The sequence below is a fragment of the Nerophis lumbriciformis genome, linkage group LG18 (genome assembly GCF_033978685.3).
Source record: "Nerophis lumbriciformis linkage group LG18, RoL_Nlum_v2.1, whole genome shotgun sequence".
NCBI lineage: Eukaryota > Metazoa > Chordata > Actinopteri > Syngnathiformes > Syngnathidae > Nerophis > Nerophis lumbriciformis.
Window position 1 is genome coordinate 26,639,939 of NC_084565.2, and position 12,562 is coordinate 26,652,500.

Sequence of the window (12,562 nt, forward strand, 5' to 3'; positions counted from 1 at the left end):
TATAATTATTTGAATGACTCTTACGTTAACATACCAGGCACGTTCTCAATTGGTTATTTATGCCTCATATAACGTACACTTATTCAGCCTGTTGTTCACTATTCTTTATTTATTTTAAATTGCCTTTCAAATGTCTATTGCTGGTGTTGGGTTTTATCAAATAAATTTCCCCCAAAAATGCGACTTGTATATGTTTTTGTCCTTCTTTATTATGCATTTTCGGCAGGTGCGACTTATACTCCGGTGCGACTTATACTCCGAAAAATACAGCACTAAATAAAAAGTCCTTATGTTACACTAATTATTCATATTTGTAACGAGATTAATAACACTTTAATTCTATTTTAATATGATAGTATTTTTTTTTTTTACTATCAAACAATTAATGGGTCTAAAAGAACAAAATGTTGTTGTTTTTTTATAAAAAAAAAAAAATCATCCACATGAAGCTTTTAGACTCCAGTAAACTACAAGCACTTAACTAGATCTAAAAATAGCCTCTGTGCTCTTATGGAGCATGATAACAATCAGATCAGAAGCTCAATTGACTCTTAATCAATTGAAGTGGGCATGTCAGGGCTGCCCGGGACCAGAGGGTGCTTGGGGTGGTGTGTGTGTGTGTTAAGAAGAGAGGGAGCAATAGATAGACAGATAGGAGGTCTGGTGGGGGGAGGGGAAAGCCAAGTAGAGATTGTTGGTGTGGGAGCAGCTCAACAACAACAATAACAGCAGTGTGTGTGCGTGTGTGTGTGTGTGTGTGTGTGTGTGTGTGGAAGTGGGATGTGTTACGGCCTCAACTCAAGTGATGAAATGACATCTCTGACAAGATTATCCTAATTGTGTACACATGGTGAATAACACACCGTGTCCATTATAATTGTATTATTTACGTACCAAATCTCCGGGAGAACTTGGAACATGTTACGAGGGAGGCGCTGGTTCTTCAGTCCGAGTAGACCATGGTCTGTGCCTCTATTGTCGAAGCAACCCATCGGAGGTGTCGCCCGCCGTGGCGGTAATCCCAGGACCCGTGAGGGATGCACTGTAAAAAAAAAAATCTATTTTTAGGGATAATTTACTCTAAATTTCTACTGTAATTGTTCTAATTTTTCAGTTTATAAAACTGTAGAATTGAAGACATTATCTGTAAATAAACAATCCGCCTGTTATTTTATGCCAGTAATGACAAACTATGTATATTTCTTTTTTTTTTTACAGGAAAATACCAAATTAATTATACATAGCATTTTCTGTTTTCTTAAATTACTTTCAAATTCATGTAAAATTACAGTAATTATCTTTCATTAAATATGTAGCTTGTTATATAAAAGTCAATGTCCATAATAACAATCGAGAATAAAGGTATTTTTCTGCAGAATTGTTTGCATCGTCACTTTATTAAAGGTGGTTGATTTTAACAAATTCAGAAAAAATCTGTAAAATAATGGTATTTTTCTGTGGAACTGCCAGCATTGTCACTTCATTAAAGGTGTTTGATCGTAATAATTTGGAAAAAATCTGTAAAATTACGATATTTTTCCGCAAAACGTTTCATGAAAATTTCTGTAAATATAATGTTTTTGATCATTATTTGCTTTACAATGTTTACTTTAATTTTATGGTTTTTGTTTGGCAGCCGTAGCTGCCAGTAGATGACCGTTTTTTTACAGTGGGCCGTCAAGTTGAAGAAGGAGTCCTATCGGGTCTCGGGGCGGTATGGCTCGGTTGGTAGAGTGGCCGTGCCAGAAACTTGAGGGTTCCAGGTTCGATCCCCGCTTCCGCCATCCGAGTCACTGCTGTTGTGTCCTTGGGCAAGACACTTTACCCACCTGCTCCCAGTGCCACCCACACTGGTTTAAATGTAACTTAGATATTGGGTTTCACTATGTAAAAGCGCTTTGAGTCACTAGAGAAAAGCGCTATGTAAATATAATTCACTTCACTTCACTTCCCTTCCCTTTAGGTTCATGGGACTCCGGAGGCAGGGGACAGGTACCAATAGGCCAAGCGGTGTGCGGCTTTGGCGGTTGCGGAGGCAGAAACTCAGACATGGGAGGATTTCGGAGAAGCCATGGAGAACAACTTCCAGACAGCTTCGAAGCGATTTTGGGCCACTATCAGGACGGGAAAGCAGTGCACTGTCAACACCGTGTATGGTGGGGACAAGGTGCAGCTGATGTCACCGCGGGATGTTGTGAACCGGTGGAAGGAATACTTCGAAGACCTCCTCAATCCCACCTACACGGAATCAGTGCCTGGGGACTCTGGAGGGTTCTCCTATTTCTAGGGCTGAGGTTGCCGAGGTAGTTAAGGACCCCGAAAGTGGATGCAGCAATGTGTTGACATTGGGGGTGGTGCCTCTGGATTGGCAGACTGGGGTGGTGGTTCCTCTATTTAAAAAGGGGAACCGGAGGGTGTGTTCCAACTATCATGGGATGACACTCCTCAGACTTCCCGGTAAGGTCTATTCAGATGTATTGGAGAGGTGGCTACGCCGGATAGTCCAACTTCAGATTCAGGAGGAGCAGTGTGGTTTTCGTCCTGGTTGTGGAACTGTGGACCAACTATTTACTCGGCGGGATCCTTGAGGGTGCATGGGAGTTTGCCCAACCAGTCTACATGTGTATTGTGGACCGTGTCCCTCCGGAAGTCCTGTGGAGAGTGCGCAGAGAGTATAGGGTATCGGGCTGCCTGATTGTGGCGGTCCGCTCCCTGTATGCTCAGTGTCAGAGCTTGGTCCGCATTGCCAGCAGTAAGTCAGACCCGTTTCCAGTGAAGGTTGGACTCTGCCAGGACTGCCCTTTGTCACTGATTCCTTTTAAAACTTTTATGGACAGAATTTATAGGCGCAGTCAGGGCGTTGAGGGGATCTGGTTTGGTGGCTGCAGGATTAGGTCTCTGGTTTTTGCAGATGATGTGGTCTTGCTGGCTTCATCTGGCCAGGATCTTCAGCTCTCACTGGATCGGTTCGCAGCTGAGTGTGAAGTGACTGGGATGAGAATCAGCACTTCCAAGTCAGAGTCAATGGTTCTTGCCAGGAAAAGGGTGGAGTGCCATCTCCAGGTTCAAGTACTTTGGGGTCTTGTTCACGAGTGAGGGAAGAGTGTATCGTGGGATCGACAGGCAGATCGCTGCAGCGTCTACAGTGATGCGGACCATGCATCGGTCTGTCATGGTGAAAAAGGATCTGAGTCGGAAGGCAAAGCTCTCAATTTACCGGTCGATCTACGTCCCTATCCTCACCTATGGTCATGAGCTTTGGGTTATGACTGAAAGGACAAGATCACAGGTACAAACGGCCCCTCTGTCGGGTGGCTGGGCTCTCCTTAGAGATTGGGTGAGAAGCTCTGTCATTCGGGAGGAGCCAGATGACATGATTCGGGCAATTGGTCAGAATGCCCCCCGAATGCCTCCTTGGGGAGGTGTTTAGGTGGGTCCGACCAGTAGAAGACCACGGGGAAGACTCAGGACATGGTAGAGAGACTATGTATCCCAGTTGGCCTGGGAATGCCTTGAGATCCCCCGGGAAGAGCTGGACAAAATGGCTGGGGAGAAGGAAGTCTGGGCTTCCCTGCTTTTAGGCTGCTGCCCCCGCGACCCCAAAAGGGACAAGCGGAAGAAGATGGATGGATGGATGTACCAAATCATACTGAAAACTAAATCATGCACGTTTTCTTCAAATTTGACTTTTGGTACAAATCATCCATCCATCCATTTTCTACCGCTTGTCCCTTTTGGGGTCGCGGGGGGTGCTGAAGCCTATATCGGCTGCATTTGGGCTGCTATTTTGGAAGTATGCTAACATCTCCTATATTAGCATGCTAAACATATTATGATATTTTTTTAAATTAATGTTGTATGTTTACACCTGCAAATAGTGAATTTTGTTATTTTCTTTTATCCTGTCACAAGCTAACATTTTATGCTATTTTTTTCCAGCTAATTTTGTATGTTTTAACATAAAAATAGTGCAATTTAATACTTGGCGGAATTTTGAAGTATGCTAACATGTCCTTTGTCATCATACTAACATAAACATTTTTCATGCTAGCTTTTTAGCTAATCTATTTTGTTTAAACCTAAAAATCATGGATTTTGATACTTGGCACCATCTTGGAAGTATGCTAATGTCGTTCATATTAGCATGCTAATGTCAGCATGCTAACAGTTTTTGCTATCTTTTGAGCTAATTTTGTTTGTTTAAACCTAAAATTCATGGATTTCGATATTTGTCGCCCTGGGCCAGAGGTCCGGAGCACAGGTAGCAGGCCCATCAACATTTCCATGGAAATGCTAATGTTAGCATGCTAACATTTTATGCTTGCTTTTGAGCTAATTTTGTTTGTTTAAACCTAAAATTCATGGATTTTGATACATGGCACCGTCTTGGAAGTATGCTAACGTCGTTCATGTTAGCATGCTCGCATTTTATGCTAGCTTTTGAGCTAATTTTGTTTGTTTAAACCTAAGACGCATATGGATTTAGATAATTGGCGCCCCGGGCCAGAGGTTCAGAGCACAGGTAGCAGGCCCATCAACATTTCCGTGGAAATTCTAATGTTAGCATGCTAACATTTTATGCTAGCTTTTGAGCTAATTTTGTTTGTTTAAACCTAAAAATCATGAATTTTGATACTTGGCACCGTCTTGGAAGTATGCTAACGTCGTTCATGTTAGCATGCTCGCATTTTGTGCTTGCTTTTGAGCTAATTTTGTTTGTTTAAACCTAAGACTCATGGATTTAGATAATTGCCGCTCCGGGCTAGAGATTCAGAGCACAGGTTACAGGCTCATCAACATTTCCGTGGAAATGCTAATGTTAGCATGCCAACATTTAATGCTTGTTTTTGCGCTAATTTTGTCTGTTTAAACCTAAAAATCATGGATGTTGATACTTGGCACCATCTTTGAAGTATGCTAACGTCGTTCATATTAGCATGCTAATGTAAGCATGCTAACTTTTTTTTTGCTAGCTTTTGAGCTAATTTGTATGTTTATACCTAAAACACACGGATTTAGATATAAAGGTAGCAGGCCCTTCAACATTTCCGTGGAAATGTTGTAGTTATTACTGTCGTTGTAGTTTGCATCTTATTGACAGCTGTGTCTAACATATTAGTAAACAAAAATATGCTTCTATATGATCCATGCAAAAATAATACACATATTGTTACCTTTATACCTCCAATTATTAGCAGTGAAAAGGCAACATTTATATGACGACCATATTGTGCACGTGCACCTAATGCTGTGGCCATCCAGTGTCATACATGACAACTAATCCGGGATATGAATCCTCCTTTTTTTTCCCTTTCTCTCGAGTTGTTGTCTCCGTTTCTTTTCATGTTTGTCTCCTTCCCCTCCCCCTCTTTCTTTGCAGATTAGAATTCATTAGCAATCAAAGAGCCTCCAGAGAGCGCAGGCTCTTAATTACCTTCTCATTTGCATTTTTGCATATTAATGACTGCAGGGTTTTTTGGAGAGGTTTTTTTTTTTTTTGCCGCAGTGGTTTAAAGGCACCTCGGTGCTCTTGTTCTCTGGGGAGGAAGAGGAGGAGGAGGAGGAGGAGATTGGCCGGAGGCAAGGCTGCAAGCCTGGACCCCCTCGCGCCACACACACACATTCACGCACGCACACACACACACGCACGCACACACACACACACACTTCCTGATGGGAGCTGGACAAGGCAAGGGTGGGATTGGCTGCAAGCATATGGAGCGGGTGGGGTTGTGGTGTAGGTGGTGCCGCTGGTAGTAGTGGGGAGGGGGGGCGGGGCTTCAGGGGTGCACAGGTTAAAGGTCAATGTCCCTTATCAACATAAGAAAGAACACATGTCTCGCTGGCTGCCTAATTATTGTCATATTGAGCCGTTTAAACACCTGATGTGGACAAAATAGAGCCTGGGAGAAAGTCGGCGTCAATAATCCAGTTTGGATGAGACTCGTGTCCCACTGTGTGCTCACTCGGGCTGAGGGGGGTCTTTATATCCCCCGAGAAAAGTGTGCAGTGCTGGAAATGAGGCTGGTGTGTGTGTGCGTGTGTCTTTTACATTTTGGAATGTTCTCTGTGGGGGCAGTAAGTGGCTCATTTAGCTTAATGGTGCTGCTTTGCCTGCATAGCAAGTGAGACCATATACATGTATATTGCATTGTAGAAACTGTATGGACAAAACATGGCCGAAATAAGCAGACGAACACCCCCCCCCAATAAAAAAAAAGCCCCCTTCAAGGCATGATGTTCTGACTGGACACTTCAGCATCAATAATGTATGTTTTATATGTTTTAAGATACCTCACAAACATAACAATTAATGAGCTGGAGCCGCCAGACATCTGGCCAACAGGTTCAAACGTGACTGAATGAAACACCTCCTGTGTGTGCATGTGTGTGTGTGTGTGTGTGTGTTGTCGCTTTTTACCCAAGTGGTATTAAAACCTTAGTAAAGAAAAATATAAAAACAATTACAAGAACAAGTTGTGAATTTGTAGGAATATTGATATAATACAGTGCTTTAATTTGTAAATTTTATTTTTTTTGATATGGTAACTTTAACTGGAAGTAGTTCGATGGCGCTATCCGCAGGGGAAAATAAACAGTACTGCGGCTATGAGGGCGCTGTCTGACAAGTCAAACTACTCAACATTTTCCAGCGGGAAGATGCCTTGACAAGAGATGATGTGTAATAAAACTAATAATAATAATAATGAAAAGGTGATATGTTTTGGTACAAACATTATTTAATAATATGAAAATAAAGTCTATTTAATTTTTTTTTTATTGAACATAGTAAAGGGGGAAAAAAAGGTGTGACAATGTATAAAGTCCTTTACAAGACAATAAGGTACCATTGAAGTTTGATTAGCAATTCACATTTTATGTTAAAATGATGTAGGTTTTTAGAATGAAGTGTTGGAATAATATAGAGGAAATAAAATAATTCTTAATATTACAAGAATAAAGTCACATAATATTGTGAAAATAAAGTTGTATTATTACAAGAATACAGTTGTAATAATTTAGTTCCTATTATTTCAATCACATCACTTAAAAAAATAATTTAAAAATATAGCTCTAATGTTGCAAAAAAATAACTATAAAAATAATATGTAAAAAATATAAATTATATTACAAATAAATATAATATATATACACACACACACATATATATATATATATATATATATATATATATATATATATATATATATATATATATATATACATATAAATATACACACACACACACATATACATACATACATATATATATATATATATATATATATATATATATATATATATGTATATATATACACACACACACATGTATAAATGTATATATAGTATATAAACATTCATAAAGACTTTGCTGCCTCCAGGACTCCCTTGAAAAAGAGGTTCTTAATCTCAATGGGATTTTTTCCTGGTTAAATAAAGGTTAAATAAATAAATAAATTACGTATATATATATATATATATATATATATATATATATATATATATATATATATATATATATATATATATATATATATATATATGTGTGTGTGTGTGTGTATATATATATATATATATATATATATATATATATATATATATATATATATATGTGTGTGTGTGTGTGTATATATATATATATATATATATATATATATATATATATATATATATATATATATATATATATATACATATGTACATATATATACACATATACTGTATATACACATAAACTTTGTATATATATATGTATAGATATAATTTTAAAATAAGGTCATAATGTAAAAATAATAGTCATATTGTAGGTAAAATAAAAAATAAAGTAGTATTACAGAGGTAACACAACAAAGGAAAAAAAACAGTATATGGGATGAAGTTGTAATATTGTCAAATATAATATTGAGAAAATACTATAGAATACTGCAAATCGTAATCATGCAAGAATATTTCATGATATTTGGAAATTAAGTTAGAATATAACCATACTATTGTAAAAATGAATATATTAATATTAAAATAAAATATGCTAATCATTTTGTTTAAAAAAAGTGAATCTTAGTTTTACAAGACCCGAGTCATAATATTGCAAAATAAAGTTGAGATTTTACAAGAACGTAGTTGTAATATTGCAAAATAGAAATGTGATCATTCAAAAACATCAAATTAAAAAAAAGTAATAATATTGAGAAAATAATTTAGTAATATTACCAATATATAGTGACAATTTTGTTCCAAAAAATACAATCTTAATATTACAAGAATACAATCGTAGTCTTGTAAAAATAAAGTTGTGATTTTACAAAAATATAATTGTAATTAAAAAAAGTCATAATAATTTAAAAACTTAAAACAATATATTGTTAAAAAAAATAGTAGCTGTAATAGTGCAAAAATATAGCCATAATATTGGAGAAATAACAGTATAATATTACAAAAATATAGCCATAATATTGGAAAAATAACAGTATAATATTACAAGAATATATATAGCCATAATATTGTTAAAATTATAAAGTCCTAATAATACAAAAATATAGTCACAATATTGGGAAAATAAAGTTATAATATTACAAGAATATAGTAATATAGTCACAATGTTGTTTGAAAAACTCAGTCCTAATAAAACAAGAATATAGTCATAACCTTGTAAAAATGAAGTTGTATAATTACAACAATATAGTTGTAATACTGTATTGCACAAAATAAGTTGTAATAATTCAATAATATCACTTAAATAAAAACAATTTTTTAGCTGTAATTATGCAGAAAAAAGTCTGAATATAAGATTTACGACAATTCTAAAATAAAGTCGTAATATAAAAAGTGAAACGACGTGGTCGCATAGTGATGCGGGTGTGGTTCTCCCAAGGATGCAGACGGCTTCGGACACAGCTTGCAGGTAGGAAAATGATTTATTTTAAATATAAATCATATGATGAATAAACAAAAGACATGCACGTAGCACAAAAGGCAAAACAAAAGGACTAGCGTGGGAGCTAGCAGGAAAAAATAGCATAGCATGAAATCTAAGTAGTCGTTATCAGTTGTATGGGAACAAACTAGGAAGCCAGACCGAGTGAGGCCAGGGCAAAGACTAAATAGCCCTCTGATTAGTGCCCGGGCAACAGGTGCGCGTCCCGAACACTAACCAGAGGCAGGTGCGTACAATCTGCCGTCATGGCAACAGAAACAAACTAAACTCAAGGTGCTGAAAACACGTGACTCAAACATAAACAAACTATGATCCGGGCAGCGGATCGTAACAAAAAGAACAGTCATAATATTTTGAAAATGATTTACTATTATAGGAATAACAATTTAAAAAAAAGAAAAACGTACCTGAGATACCATTACGTTGCATTATTGTAAAATATAGTCATAATATTGAGAGAAGAATATAATGAGTCTTAATATTACAAGGATATAGCCATAATACTGGGAAAATAAAGTTGTAATATTAAAAGAATACAGTCATAATATTGTTAAAATAATAAAGTCGTAACATTATAAGAATATAGCCATAATTTTGGGGAAAAAAACATCGTAACATTAGAAGAATATAGCCATAATATTGTTAAAATAATACAATCTTAATATTACAAGAAAAAAACCATAATGTTGCGAAAATAGAGTTGTAATATTAAAAGAATACAGTCAAAATATTGTGAAGATAAAGTCATAATATTGTTAAAAATCATAAAGTCGTAACATTATATGAATATACCCATAGTATTGCTAAAATAACATCATAATATTAGAAGAATATAGCCATAATATTGTTAAAATAATAAAATCCTAATATTACAAGAACAAATCCATAATGTTGCGAAAATAGAGTTGTAATATTAAAATAATACAGTCATAGTATTGTTAAAATCATAAAGGCGTAACATTATAAGAATAAAGTTATAATACTGGTAAAATAACATCATAATATTAGAAGAATATAGCCATAATATTGTTGAAATAATAAAATCCTAATACTACAAGAAAAAAATCCATAATGTTGCAAAAATAGACTTGTAATATTAAAAGAAAACAGTCAAAATATTGTGAAGATAAAGTCATAATATTACAAGGATATATATTAATAATATTGTTCAAGTGATAGTCTTATTATAACAAGATAGCCATAGCCATAATATTCAGAAAATAAAATCATATTATTACAAGAATATCGCCACAATAATTTTAAAATGATAATGTCTAAATATTACATTAACCAAATTACTGGGAAAATAAAGTTGCATTATTGTAAAATATACTCATAATATTGAGAAATGAATATAATGAGTCTTAATATTACGAGGATATAGCCATAATAATGGGATAATAAAGTTGTAATATTAAAAGAATACAGTCATAATATTGTTAAAATTATGAAGTCGTAACATTATAAGAATATAGCCATAATATTGGGAAAATACCATAATAATCTTACAAGAATATAGCCATCATTTTGTTAAAATAATAAAATCCTAACATTAAAAGAAAAAAGCCATAGAGTTGCGAAAATAGAGTTGTAATATTAAAATAATATAGCCATAATTTTGTTAAAATAATAAAGTCCTAGTATTAAAAGAATACAGTCAAAATTTTGTGAAGATAAAGTCATAATATTGTTTACATCATCAAGTCGTAACATTATATCAATATAGCCATAATATTGGGAAAATAACGTCATGATATTAGAGCAATATAGCCATAATATTGTTAAAACAATAGAGTCCTAATATTACAAGAAAAAAGCCATTGTTATATGTTCTTGTTATTATAACAAGAACATAGCCATATTAGGAAAATAAAATCATAATATTTGCCACAATATTGTTAAAATGATAACGTCTAAATATTACATTAACCATATTACTGGGAAAATAAAGTTGCATTATTGTAAAATATAAACATAATATTGAGAAAGGAATATGATGAGTCTTGATATTATAAGAATATAGCCATAATAATTGGAAAACAAAGTTATAATATTAAAATAATACAGTCATAAAATTACTAAAATCATAAAGTCGTAATATTATAAGAATATAGCCATAATATTGGTAAAATCATAAAATCCTAATACTACAAGAAAAAAGCCATAATGTTGCGAAAATAGAGTTGTAATATTAAAAGAATACAGTCAAAATATTGAGAAGATAAAGTCATAATATTGTTAAAATCATAAAGTCATAACATTATAAGAATATAGCCATAATATTGCTAAAATAACATCATAATATTAGAAGAATATAGCCATAATATTGCTAAAATAACATCATAATATTAGAAGAATATAGCCAAAATATTGTTAAAACAATAGAGTCCTAATATTACAAGAAATAATCCATAATGTTGCAAAAATAGAGTTGTAATATTAAAAGAAAACGGTCAAAATATTTTAAATCATAAAGTCGTAACATTATATGAATATAGCCATAATATTGGGAAAATTACATCATAATATTAGAAGAATATAGCCATAATATTGTTAAAACAATAGAGTCCTAATATTACAAGAAAAAAGCCATTGTTAAAGTGTTATTATAACAAGAACATAGCCATAATATTAGGAAAATAAAATCATAATATTCGCCACAATATTGTTAAAATGATAACGTCTAAATATTACATTAACCATAGTATTGGGAAAATAAAGTTGCATTATTGTAAAATATAGACATAGTATTGAGAAAGGAATATAATGAGTCTTGATATTATAAGAATATAGCCATAATTATGGGGAAGCAAAGTTGTAATATTAAAATAATACAGTCATAATATTATTAAAATAATAAAGTGGTAATATTACCAGAATATAGCCATAATATTGTTAAAATAATAAAATCCTAATATTACAAGAAAAAAGCTATATTGTTGCGAAAATAGAGTTGTAATGTTAAAAGAATACAGTCATTATATTGTGAAGATAAAGTCATAATATTGTTTAAATCATAGTCGTAACATTATATGAATATAGCCGTAATATTGCTGAAATAACATCATAATATTAGAAGAATATAGCCATAACATTGTTAAAACAATAAAGTCCTAATATTACAAGAAAAAAGCTATAATCTTGCGAAAATAGAGTTGTAATATTAAAAGAATACAGTCGATATATTGTGAAGATAAAGTCATAATATTGTTAAAATCATAAAGTCGTAACATTATATGAATATAGCCATATCGCTAAAATAACATCATAATATTCAAAAAATATAGCCATAAAATAACATCATAATATTAGAAGAATATAGCCATAATATTGTTAAAAAAATATAGTCCTAATATTACAAGAAAAAATCCATTGTAAAGTGTTATTATAACAAGAACATAGACATAATATTAAATCATTATATTCGCCACAATATTGTTAAAATGATAACGTCTAAATATTATATAACCATATTATGGGGAAAATAAAGTTGCATTATTGTAAAATATAGACATAATACTGAGAAAAGAAAATAGCTGACACTGCAAGTCCTAATATTACAAGATGGTGTCAACATATTGTAAAAGTAAAGTTGTCTTATTGCAACAAAAACAATTCCAATAACGT

General features: G+C 33.4%; 1 protein-coding gene across 1 annotated transcript in view; it reads right to left on the bottom strand.

Annotated features, from left to right (window-relative positions):
* The window catches only part of tcf3b (transcription factor 3b), a 129,230-nt gene that overhangs the window by 116,422 nt on the left and 246 nt on the right, over positions 1-12,562 (bottom strand). Inside the window, exon 2 of the mRNA XM_061977903.1 lies at positions 895-1,042. The gene's annotated coding sequence lies outside the window, so the exon portion shown is untranslated. The remainder of the gene's footprint in view (positions 1-894; positions 1,043-12,562) is intronic.